Raw genomic sequence first — 13,584 nt, forward strand, 5'->3', positions numbered from 1 at the left:
TAATCCATATCTCCTTGTTCTGTATATGATCACATTCAAAACGATGCATAAACAGATTGGCATATGTTGGTGCTGCACAATTGCCCATTGAAGTTCCAGATGTTTGAATGTAATATTTGTCTTGCCACTTGAAATAACTGTGTCATAGTGTGAAGTGTAGTAGTTCCATTAGAAATATTTTTAATGATTCTTCTTTGTCACAGTTAACTAAGAAATATTCGACAGCTGCCATTCCTAGATCGTGATGTATGGAAATATATAATGATTTGACATCAATGGTGCATAAGACTGTGTTGGTGGTTATTTTCGATTTTAGAGATTCAAGTATGCTCAAAAAGTCAGTTGTGTCCTTGATGTAAGTTTATGTGTTAGTTACCAAAGGTTGAAGATGTCTGGTTTCCTCTTGGTCTCCTCTTTTTAATATTTTAACCAACTTTTTAGTTTTGTGCTCAACTGTTGCTGCTACTTGTACTCGCATTTTAATATTTTATGGTCACGCTTACTGTTGCTGCTACCTGCACCTCTGCCTTTCACTTTTTATAGCGCCGCGGCATAGCGCAATTACTTGCTGTTTACACAGTGCCTAGCTTCCCCGGTCCGCCGCGGTTTCGACCGATTAAAGCAGAGGGAAGACCATTTAGTACCTTCATTTTCGGGGCCTAACTTCCGCCCTGGTTGACGCTCTAGTCTCCAGGCGCACCTATTTAGGTGCGGGCTGGAGAGGACGCGCAGCGGACGCGCGCAACGGGCACGCCGAAGGCAAGTCCATCTGCACCCGTCCGCGCCTGGTCCGGGCCTAGGGCCAGAACCCTTAGACCAAATACTAAAATGAAGCACATTCTTCAATACTCAGAGGAGAACCTCCACGCCCTTCGATGACCTAGGAGCAAGGCATGCATGTTGTTCTCCTGTGAAGTAATGTTAAATGCAGATTATTCTCAATGCCCAGAATGTCATACTAAAATATCCAGGAACTCCCAGGCTATGCTTAAACCCATAAAAACCTGTCCAGCTCAGCCACTAATACTTCAGAGCTCCAGTTAGCACTTATCAACGCTAGGTCATTGATTAAACACAATTATGAAATCGCAGACATTATTACTGACAATAAATTGGATATTTAATTGTGACAGAAACCTGGGGCAAACAAACAACTGATCCTGACTTTAACATAGCAGTTCCTCAGGGGTATAAAGTGGTTAGACGGGACAGACAAGTTAAAAAATGGGGGGGCTTGCTCTTATTCATAGGAGCAAGCTTACTACACACTGCTCATTTTTACCCAAATCAGAATGCAAGACAATCTATTTTAAAATCTCTCTTCTTGATCAAAAGTCATTTAATGGAATAGTAATATATCACCCACCTGGCCCCAGAAATGGCTTTTTGGCCAAGGTTCATCCCTTATTAGAGTTAGGTTTCCAAACTAAATATTTCTCTATCTTAGGTGACCTGAATTTTCATCTTGATATACCAGAGGATAGGGACACACAGGAGCTCCTTGACGTTACATCAGAGCTAGGACTGCAGCAGCTCATACATCACCCCACCCATCTAGCAGAACACATTTTAGATGGAATGTTTACTAATAATCCAGCAATCACTAGGATATCAATCCTCCCTCTAACCTGGACTGACCATTACGCTATTTTATTCAGCTATAATTTGCCTTGTTCAAATATTGTTAATACAACCAGCAGTAAGACCCTTGGTAGATCATGGCATAAAATTGACCAGTGTGGCTGGAGTCTAACTTTGCAATAGTAGCACCTATCACAGTGATCAATAAAAACAGAAAGACCCCATCTGCCCCTTGGTTTTTGGAGGCCCTATGACTAGATAAACAAGCCTGCAGAAGGAAAGAAAGAAGGTGGAGGAAAAACTATGAAGCATCAGAAAAAGATTTATACAAAGTCATACTGGCAGATTACAAGAAAAAGTTAATTGCTTGAAAGAGCCAGTTCTTTACGTCGCAAATTGAAAAGGCTGGTAACTCCAGTAAGGAACTTTTTAAGACGATAAAAAACATAGCCACAGTCCCCAAGGATGACATTGTCAATTCCAATCAAAATTTTTGCAACACCCTTGCCCACTTCTTTAAATCCAAGCTACAGTAGCTACAGGCGAATTGTTGTTTTTAAACGTTTCCCTGCCTCCTCACGTCAAATAGCTACACTTCTTTCAACAACCAAATCAGGATCCCCAGACGATCCCTGTCCTTCTAGGGTCCTTCAAAGCATTAGTCACATTATTAGCCCACTGCTAACTAACATGTTTCATCTAATGCTATCACAAGTGCTCTTTCGTCCTGTATGGAAACAAGCTTGTATACTGTCCCTCTTAAAAAAAGGAATCTGGACAAAACAGATCCAGCCAACTACCGTCCTATTGCAAGGCTTCCACTACCCGCAAACATTTTTGAGAAACTGTTAAATACGGAACTTTCCATTTATATTGCAGAGAATAAAATCTTAGACGAGAGTCAGTTTGGTTTCAGAGTGGGTCATAGTACCGAGACGGCTCTAATAAAAACCACAGAGGAAATCCGTAAGACACTAGATGGTGGAGGGTCAGCAGCCCTCGTTCTCCTTGACCTGTCCGCGGCATTTGATACCGTGGACCATACGCTTTTGGTCGAATGCTTAAAAGCCATAGGGATAGGAGGAAAGGCCCTTTCCCTTCTAACTTCATTCCTTTCGGACCGAACTCAATCTGTGCATTTGGGCAATTTTAAATTAGCACCTTTTGTCCTGCCATGTGGGGTACCTCAGGGGTCCTTGTCAAGCCCTACGCTTTTTAATATTTATGTTTCCGAATTAGCTTCCTTGATTAGATGATTTGATTTAATACCCACCTTTTATGCTGACGACACTCAGTTGGTTATCTCAGCAGTGGACAAGGACATTAATTACTCCATCAAACTCCATGTATGGACACTCTGAGCAACTGGATGGGCAGGCACTGCTTAAAGCTGAGCTCAAGTCAAACTGAGGTGGTGCTGTTTGGAAACCTTTCTCCTTAGTGGTCACAAGTTTGGTGGCCAGATACCCTGGGCCCACCTCCTACGCCAGTAGTCAGGACAACGAATTTGGGGGTGATCATAGATGAAAAACTCAATCTTACGTCCCAAGTCTCTAAGGTGGTGTCCTCCTCCTTCCTCACTATCAGAATTGTACGTAAGATTCTACCTTTTATTCCCATAAACACTAGAAAAACAGTACTGACCTCACTGGTTTTATCTAAACTGGATTATTGTAATGGATTGTATCTTAATTTACAATCCAATTTACTTAGAAGGTTGCAGGCAGTACAAAACGCTGTGGCTAGACTGGTCTTGGATGTTCCCAAATACCAGTCCATTAGAGCAGGCATTCAGAAATTGCACTGGTTACCAGTTGGTCAGCGGGTCAAATTTAAGGCTCTCTGCATTGCACATAAGGCATTGCACAGAGAGGGACCACAATTTCTTTGGGACCTTCTTAGTTGGTATTCTCCAAACAGATCGCTTTGGTCAGCCAATGCCTACCTCATGTCCACCCCCAGAGTCAAAAGGACTAACTGGGGGTGTAGGAGTTATAGCTACAATACAATAAAGGAATGGAACTCCCTTCCACTCTCCCTTAGGAAGACTTCATCTCTGCTTGAGTTCAGGAAACTGCTCAAGACATGGCTTTTTAGAAATTAGCTTCACCTGACACAGCATGGTAGACCGGGAGCGCCTAGACACCTCTGGGTATTAGAGCGCACTATAAATTGTTATAACATAACATACCTAAATACTTTCTAATAGGTTTGTGTATACTGTTTACTGTGGAAACAATGGGTCTGAACAGAGTTTGAGTGGCATTTTTATGTATTTTTGGTATCATGTAGATATATGGGATTGCTGAGTTTGTTTTCATCAGGTAATTTCTATCCTCAATGTTGATGGTACTGTTATCCATTGCTTTATTGATGATTTCTGTAAGTATTTTTGTGAATTCTTTGGTACGATCAAATGACAGTTTGGTGTACGTGTTGGTGTCTTGTATGTGTTTGAGGACTTTCTCCTTGTAATAGCATTTATCCATGATGACCATGGCTCCGCCTTTGTCTGCTTGACCGATGGTGATGTCAGGATTGGAAGCAATTTATGTTAATATTTGTTTCTCCTTTTGAGTCATGTTAGTTGATTTGGACTTGTTGTGTTTAAAAATATTTAGCAGATCTTTCTTTATCACCGTTTCGAAGGCGTCCAAAATTTTATGGCTCATTGGTGCCATGTATGTGCTCTTATTTTTCAAGCCAAGTAAAGTATTAGGTCTGGATTGTGGTGTCTCCTCTGTAACGTTGCTGAAAAAATGGCGTAATCGTAAGGTGCGCATAAATTTGAACAAATCTATTTCAGTTTCCAAGTTCTTAGAATGATACGTTGGCACGAAGGATGATCCTTTCTGTAATGTGTTGATTTGAAGTTGAGAGAATTTTTGTCTGGAAATATTGATCACAATTGTCTCTGACTTCGCGTGCCCTTGCACTATTGGTTGTTGAGTGTTTCTTTGAGGCCTTCCTTCCGCCTCGTCTGGTGGCCTTAGGTCGCTCCCTAAAAAAAGATCACGATTATTAGTATCTGATGGTGTAGATGGGATTATGTTATCCGTGTTAATTCTGTTTCCTTCCTGTGGTCGACGTTCTTGTTGTAATCTTTTGTCTCTGAATCGTTGATCTCTTTGTTGCATGTCTTCAGATGAGGAAGTGTCTGTATCTGATGGTTTTCCAAAATTCGATCTTTGTTGTCTCCTTTGAGTGTAAATCACAGCCCAATTATAAACTTCCCCTAACTTATAATCAATTGTGTCTCTCTTAAGTTTCCTGATTTTCCTTTCATTAATTTCTTTAGAATAGTCTTCAAGTTGTTTATTGATGTCCTCTAACATGTGGTCCCAATCCTCTTTAGACATATTGGTGTGCAGTTCTTCTTTTAGTTGTGATATTTCTTTATTGAGATCTTCCAATAGTTTAGATAATTCCTCTACAATCAGTAAAATGAGGTCTAATAACCATTTATCAAGAATTGCTTGCCATTCGATGAATCGTGCATTGCTGACTACTGCCTTCGACCTACACTGCAGACAGCAAGGCTCACAATTCAGATTGAGTCACGATTGCAGATGACGCAGTCCAGTAGGCAACAGTCATTGCTTCCAGTGTGGCTCGCCCGGACCACGTATCATCGACCGCTGTGCACCCCAGAGCGCTTCAGGTGCCACTAACTCTGTGCACCACAAGCCAAAGCCATGTGGCCATATTAAGGCAGAATTCAGTATGCAAAAGACATTGCTACCAGTGCGGCTCGCCCGGACTACACATCATCGCAGGCTGCGCACCCCGGAGCACTTCAGGTACCACTAACTCTGTGCACCACAAATCAACGCCACGTGGCTGTGGGCCCCTGCTGACCTCTGCCTCCGGCCTACACTGTGGTCAGCAGGGCTCACACACATCAGATCCATTCCTGACCTTCACGGACGGAGCATCAATGCAGGTTGCGCACCCGCTGAGCGCCACAGGTGCCACTAACTCTGCACCACAACCCATGGACCCTTTATGATTGAGTTAAGTGCTGTGGACTGCGGATGCAACAATGTCACCTCAGGCAGTGTGGAAGACCTGGGACGATTATGATGAAGATGAGGCAGGTGTAACACACCCCACTGCAGCTGCAGCAAGAATATCCCGAAGGGACACAATCATTGACAATATCTTCACATGAGCACGCTCTGCTCTGGTGCCCCTATGTCAGTGCACCACAAGTCATGGCCCCTTCTGATTGACTATTGGGTGACCTCTGTACTTGCTCCGGCTACTTCCATGATGTTTCACAGTTGTTTGTGTTATGTTGGTGTTTTCTGGTTCCACTTTAAAAGTGATCACTGTTCATATTGCTGCCAGCACCAACCACTCCCTGAGGGCTGGTTCACACTCACCCCACACCCATCCAGCACAGGCGTCACTGGATATGTGATCCTGGTAATAAAAAGGGGCCGGACGCACGTGCCCGCTCCACTATCTATCAAAGTGTGTCCGTGTAGTCATTATGTATGAATGATGGCCCCGGGCCCTACCACATTACATTGTGCTGTGAACAGCGGACACAACCATGTCACCTCAGGCAGTGGGTAAGAGCTTGGACATGTAGCTAAGTCGTCCCCCCTGTGAGCGACAATGTTACAATGTAGCATGCACCCAGAGGGCGGGCTCACACGAACGGAGTAATGAAGGTGCGCAAGACCGCTCGTGATCCAGGATCATACATGCCAAGTGTTGTGTGAATCTGCATTGCCGCAGCATGAACCAAATGCCTAGCCACATTAGCAGCGTCAGTGCATCCAGGCATGCACTCTACTTCTGTGTCTGCCCTATCCTTACCAAAGGCCTACACTCACGTGGCCCACCACCTTCAACGGCCAATATCACAGTGTCGTTGTCATGCTTGTGGACATGCGCAGACAGGTATGACAATACTGTGCCTTAGGAGTGCAAGTGATGCAATCGCACAGCGCACATAAGTAAATGGGTTCGGGGGAGGAAGTAGCAGCTGTGAGGCAACGTAACACATCGTGATGCCACTCATATGCCACATGCAAGACATGTAAAAAATGAATCACAAACTCGCACACATCCCACCTTACCTCCAACAAGCCACCTCACAGTTCCTGAATGCAAGCAGATGACAAACCAACACTAGGGATGAAAGCTTCTTTGTCTGAACTATCAGGCGGGAGCACATCTGCACCTCCAACCTCAGAATTGCATGTGCCCGGCACCCCCTGACAGATACTATAGCAGCAGGATGCCGACTCCCACACTACGCACAGCCTGACGAGAGACCAACGTATACACACCCCACACACAGGAGTCCTTTCTCGAAATGGAATGGCCTTCACACTTACTCTCACAACATCCCAGGCGGGCAACCGGTGCACACTAAAACAACTCATTGATCCGAGATGTGGTATTTCATCCGCAGAACTGACGCAGGTCAGATCAGTGCAGCTTCAACCAGAGTCACAAACACAATGGCCGAACATCCCGGACACATGCACAACCCCTGTCACTTGGAACTGTACCGTGCACGAATGCATCTACTTGGGGCACTGCCATTGGTCAGTTACTAGCTAAGCTTCCGCCTTGCAAACGTCACCTGCGTTCAGCCTGTGTTGCATTGTCGATCGTGCATATTCGAGTGGTGCATGGATGTCTGCTTATCCAACAGGACGGTAGATGAACTGGATTTTGACAAGTGTGTGCGCCCCCTGTTGGCACATGACCAGGAGTGTCACCGTGATACCCGTTTATGGGTTGCCTTGCTACTTGGCATACATGCTGGCAGCTGGACCTGGGAGATTGCACAAATCCTCGTGTTCAGTGACCTCAGTGAACCGCTCCCCCATTGGGCTGTAGTGTTAATTGGTGAAAGGGAGCGCACTTCTGTCCGGACCTGCTAATGGATGGACTCACCGTCATGTTTGATGAAGTCGACAACTACCTCATGTTGGAAATGATGGCCTACGAAGCTCCAATCACTTTCATGGATGAGTAACTACGTACCTGCAGCCACAACTTATTTGAACCCATTACACATGTCCCGACACCTTGAAGTGTATGCATCTTCACTTTTATTCAACTGTGATGAGTGTTGATTTGAATGACAATGTGTGTCTCACTTCCCATCTGGGTCACGGCCATACATGCGCATTGATAGCATTGCCCAGGGAGTACCTTTTTGTTGAATCTATGGGGCCGATTCACAGAACTAACTTAAGACAAAATCCTAAACTTACTACTTTTGGTATTCACAGAAGTTCGGATTTTGTCTTAAGTTTGACTTAAGACAAACTTAAGACAGACTTAAGACAAACTTAAGACAGACTTAAGACAAACTTAAGAAAAACTTAAGACAGACTTAAGACAGACTTAAGACAGACTTAAGACAGACTTAAGACAGACTTAAGACAAAATCCTAACTTAAGTCTGTCTTAAGTCTGTCTTAAGTCTGTCTTAAGTCTGTCTTAAGTCTGTCTTAAGTTTGTCTTAAGTTTGTCTTAAGTCTGTCTTAAGTTTGTCTTAAGTTTGTCTTAAGTTTGTCTTAAGACAAAATCCTAACTTCTGTGAATACCAAAAGTAGTAAGTTTAGGATTTTGTCTTAAGTTTGTTCTGTGAATCGGGCCCACTGTCCCTACATTCATCCATACTTACATATTTGATTAATCATAGCCATAACACATCTGTGTGAATTAGGATGTTTTTTTCACATTCTGTGGTTGTGTTGAAGCTGGAGCAGTACAGGGCCATGCAAACCCCACTTCACATTGTTGCCCCGAGGAGGGCCAGCCAGAGTCCTTTAGGGATTGACATGTTCAGCGGAAGTGGAAGACTTCAGCTCGCAGTTTGATTGTTGTGTCATTGGTGACCAGAAGAATATGGCAGTCCATGTCAAGGTCCAAGGTGAGTGTCGCTGAGTGTATCGGGGGACAGTGGAAGGTGTTATTCCAGGGCATGATGCAGAGTGCGGAACCAAGCTGAAACCGGCCATATGGCGGAGATGAATGCGACCACTTCATTCTGATTACCAAGCCGGATTCGTCATCATCATCGTCCTCTGATGTGTCAGGTGCCGCACATGTTGGTGGTGGTGTTCTGTCTGCATCACTGTCTGGCACTGACACTTCAGGGAGTGGAGATGTGGCTGGAGTGGTACCAGCAGCATTCATCCGCCCAGGCCTTTTGGTGGCAATTCCATGACGAGGGTCTGCAGCGCATGAAAAATCCCAGCTACATCTTGCTGGTGTGCAGCCGTGGCAAACATTGTTTCCGCCGGCATCCGCTCCAAGCTCTCCATCATTCTTCTTATGTGTTCCAACTCCTGGCTGACATCACTGGAGCCACTCTGACTAGACAGTTGTTCTTGGCTCAGAGTCATGACTCCAGCAATGTCAGCCATGTATTGTTGGAGGGCATGGAGTGGACAGTGGGTGTCCGTTATGGACTGTTAGTGGTCCCTGATGGGACTTAGACACCCACATATGGCATCTAGTTTGGCTGCCATGAGGTCGAACCCCACCCGCACCTGATCAGCCATCTTCTCCTGGCACCCTAACACACGGCTTTGGAATGCCATGTGTTGTTCGTGGGGGTCCTGGGAGACAGCTGTGGTGGTGGGTGCTTCCTGCTGTGCGGTCTGTGAAGGGGTGGGGGCTCCTGGCTGCAGCTGGGCTGCCTTGCTCCTGGGGGTGGGGTGCCAGATCTGTCCATGAGCTGTTGGAGGGCCTCGGTGTCGATGTTGGGGAGGTCCTCTTTATCATCAGTGCTGTGTTGTTGGGTCTGCTCTGCAGGAGGTATTGATTGTCCATCTACAATGTGAAGGAGAGATGCATATTGACATTGTGTTCACATGTATGTTCAGGCATTGTACAGGTTTACTAACAGACTGCATGACAATATACATTGTGACTGTTTGTGAGGAGATGCCTATTTGATGCAGGACAGTTGACATTTCTACTCCATCAGGGATGTGAGGCTGTACTTGTACATTGTCACCTCACAGTTTCCTGCTATGCCAAATGTGAATGGCCAATTTCTGCACACAAGCGGCAGTTGTTGGTCCTCTGTTCTGTTGTGAGTGTGTTGCAGTTTGTACCACATTGTTGACAATGTTGAGGTGTTCAGATTCTTATGTGTGCGTGCTGCATTGTCGGTGGGTTGCCCCTTCAGCTCTGATTTTGCGGGTCCTTATCCCTTTCAGGCGATGTGCCTTTCACTTCTGTGCTTATAGTGCTGAGATGTTGCAGACTTGGGTAAATTGGACTCTTAGTCGGAGTTGTGACTCTTGGGCATGGTTTGTCTGCAGATGTGCTATACTTAATTGTGCATGTGTGCCATTGTGCCCATCTCCCTCCGTTGCCCCAGTCCCTGGTCATTGCTCACCCTGTTGGCTCAGGTCCTGTTGTGCAGTATCCGGTCCCACAACTCCTGCCACCGTCTCCCCACTGATGGTCCCAGGCTGGTCCTCTGCGGGGCTTGTGGGCTTCTGGTTGTCCTCTGTGCTTGCTCCGGCTACCTCCATGGTGCTTCGCAGTTGTATGTGTTTTGTTTGTGTTTTTTTCCCGCCTGACTTGTGGGACTGGCAGGCGTGGCACTGCTTATCACTGTATTTTTATCGCTGTTGTGCTCATCGCAGCTTTTTTCACGTTCGGGGATAGATTTTAATCGCCGTCCCAGTCATTCTATTGCGAACATTTGACGCGTTATCGGGAATCTATCACATGTTACCGCCGTATTGTGAATAGGACGTTAATACAGATTTATTTTCCCGCGATAGACGGCGATATGAAACATTGCGTTAACCTATTTTGGCGGTAATTATCACAGTTCTTGAGAATATACCCCTATGTTGCATGGACAAAACATTACAGACTGATGGGAGCTGGGAAAAGCAAATACGTTTAGGGAATGCACTGTGAAGTAAAACGTGAATTATGAACAGGGACTGCGTTACTGCCCTTAATTTCCTTGAAATCAATCAAACGGTGCTTACGCCATGAAAGGTAAGTATTGTACTTTTCAACATTAATTAAATCATTTAAAAAGTGTCTTAACCTTCATGTCTTGCTCTTGAACTGTGAAGCTGGCCTTGACGTCAGGGACCTGCCCCTATCAGGTCCAATTGCTCATTCCACACTACTTTCCTCCTGCACAGGTCTCCAAATGTCATAACACCTCAAACTCAAAGTTGTAGGGAATGCGACCTCGACAGTGAATGCTCAACCAACATGAACACTCCATTAAAATTGGAATGGCTAAGTTTGTCAATGTGACAACAAGAACTCTTTTAGTTTATTTAAATTATGGGGTAAGAAAAATCCAGGGCCAATTGTGTAATTTGACCTGTGCAATTTGCAACCTCAGCACGTGTGCCATGTACATGTAAAAATTGTGAACAAGAAATATTCGGCATAAAAAAAACAGCTCTGAATTGACTGGAGCTAGACTATATGAGCATTTCTGACAGCAGTACACTGAAAGGCATGAGAATGGGGTTCAACTTTACTTTGAAGCAGCGACTTCTCAAATTAATTTAATTGTGTATATTATTCCTTTCCCAACGGTCTACCAGTGTGGGTATTAGCAGCGTGGCACTGGGGGAATAGGCACTGTTGCAGAGTTAGGATGGGACACCACACCACATCAGTGTGCCATCGTCCTACTACAGATCTAATAGTGGCATTTCAAACAGAGTTAGGACCCACGGTGCGGGGGGCCAAGCTCCAGGAGGCCGCCTCTGGCACTATGGATGAGCGGTGGGGCCCCTGGCCTTAAAGCTCCTGACTGAGCCCAGATAATGGGGGCCCCCTTCCGTTAACTGTGCAGAGAGGCCCCTCAAGTTTTGTTACGCTAACAGTTGCATATCACAAAGGCAGGCTCAGGGCGACTGGAGCATGCTCAGCACCTACAGGTATTAATATTTAAAATGGTTTCAAGCTGAAGGTTCTACTATGTGCACCACAAATGTGCAGACAGATGCGCACAAGTAGGTGCATGTTTCAAATGCAATCCGTGGCACCATCATATTCATGCTGGCACGGCTGCTGCCCTTCAAGTCTGAGGCCATCCACACAAAAATGAATGGAAAGAAGCCGTGGTATTCAATTTTATTTTAATGACAACATTAAACTGAGTGTCCTGGCATAGGTCATTTGGAACTAGGGGTCATAAACAAGGCAATTGCAACCTCCAATTGATGTCTAAGAGGCCTAGGACTGCAAACTCTCAAAGACACTGGCCTTTGCAATGCTGCTGACCCAAAAGGCTGAATCACCATCACTGTACGTTTGATGCGATAGTGAGAAAGTGCCAGAGTTTGATTGCACAGGAACAAGAGAGTAATGGAGGGGATCACTGTTGACTGCTAAGTGTGTGGGATCAGAGCATGAGACAGCTTCAAGAATGAAGTTCCTGCATGCTAAAGCGCTAAGCATCCAGCAGTTGGCAAGTCAAAGAATCTATGTTTCGCAGTATTACTGGGTTGACCACCACTAGCATATTGCCCCGTACCACTGCGCTGACGTCAGCAGAGCATTCTTCAGTCATTAGAAACCTGACAATTGAATGATCAGATAAGAGTTGTGGGGGAATAGATGACATCATGGATTGGTAACTCCGGCACTGAATGAATGAAAGCATGAGCTCACTGTGATGGAGGAAAGTAGGGCAGGATTCTCCACACTAAAGCCTAATGTAGTGAGATACCACCCCCTTTCTTCACCCTACGTAAACCCCTTCAATCTTTTTCTAACGTGTCTAGGCCAACCCACCCAAGAGGCTTTCTTGCTTCTTGGTTATGTGCTATTCAGGTTGGGTTGTCACATGTCAAATTAATGAGCATAAGTGTTGCTCAAAGATGAATTTACCTTGAAAAAACAAAGATAAGAGGCATTTGACAAAACAAAAACAGTTGTTTTAATTAAACACTTCGGCCGGGAGCACAGTTACAGAAGCAGGTCTGAGCACTGTCTCAAAGTACAATCAGTTTGACTGCCATTATATACATTTCTTGGAGCATCATAAAACAATTCACATATCTGTTATAATTTGCCTTGGTACTCTTCTCCACCCCTCATTTTCAGTCCACTTTGAATGTACCAGGCATTGTTGTCTGAAGGTTCCACAGCTGACTCCAGCTGACTGGAGCCTGTGGTGGCGAAAGAAGAAATAAAGAAGTTGTTGGTACTTACCAGGGTCGTCCTAGCTCTTTAACAATGGTGATGATCTTGCCGTGTGGGGATGGTTTCACCATCACCCCCATTCAGTTCTCCAGTGTCAGTGGTGCTTTGTTTAATCTTTACTATGGTGAGACTCTTGGTTTTTAAACTGAAGCTGTCATTTTCAGCTGACTTTTCGTACTCGAAACTTCCTCTGGTATCGGTTGAGTATATTTTACATTCTTTCAGCTAGACCTTTCCATATTTTAGTGGAGCTCGTTTTTAGAATTATTCTGCCTCCTTATCATATCAATCCTTCTGCCTGTTCCCGCTTTCTTCATTTGAATTTAATATTCCTGGAAGGAAGGGCGTTCGCTTCTCTGGAGCCTAGGCCCTTCCCCGGAACTGCTCAACCTCCGTCATTTGGTGGGGGCCGAGGACACTTCATCATATCAAAGTCTTCTGAATGTGCTCACTGTCTTCACTTCCTCATATTCCTGGAAGGAAGGGCGTTATTCTTCTCAGGAGCCAAGTCTCCTCCCCGGACCTGCTCCACCTCCATCATCTGGGTGAGGGTAGAGGATGTTCCCGGCATAGAGACTGTTGTTCTGTCCATGTCATGCCGGAAGGAATCGTCCTCGCATATTTGTGTCAGAGTGCATCCAGCATTTGTTTTGTCTTGGGAAGAGCATGTGTGCTACATTTCTTTAACGCTGAAAGGCACAGCTTTCATAGCCTATCATGCTGATGGGCACAGCAATCCTCTCGTCATATTGAGGTACTTTCTCCATATTAAAGGGACTTTGAGTTACGCTGACTGGCACACTCCCTATTCATCCTGCCG

The sequence above is a fragment of the Triturus cristatus genome, chromosome 2_1 (genome assembly GCF_964204655.1).
Source record: "Triturus cristatus chromosome 2_1, aTriCri1.1, whole genome shotgun sequence".
Classification (NCBI taxonomy): Eukaryota; Metazoa; Chordata; class Amphibia; order Caudata; family Salamandridae; genus Triturus; species Triturus cristatus.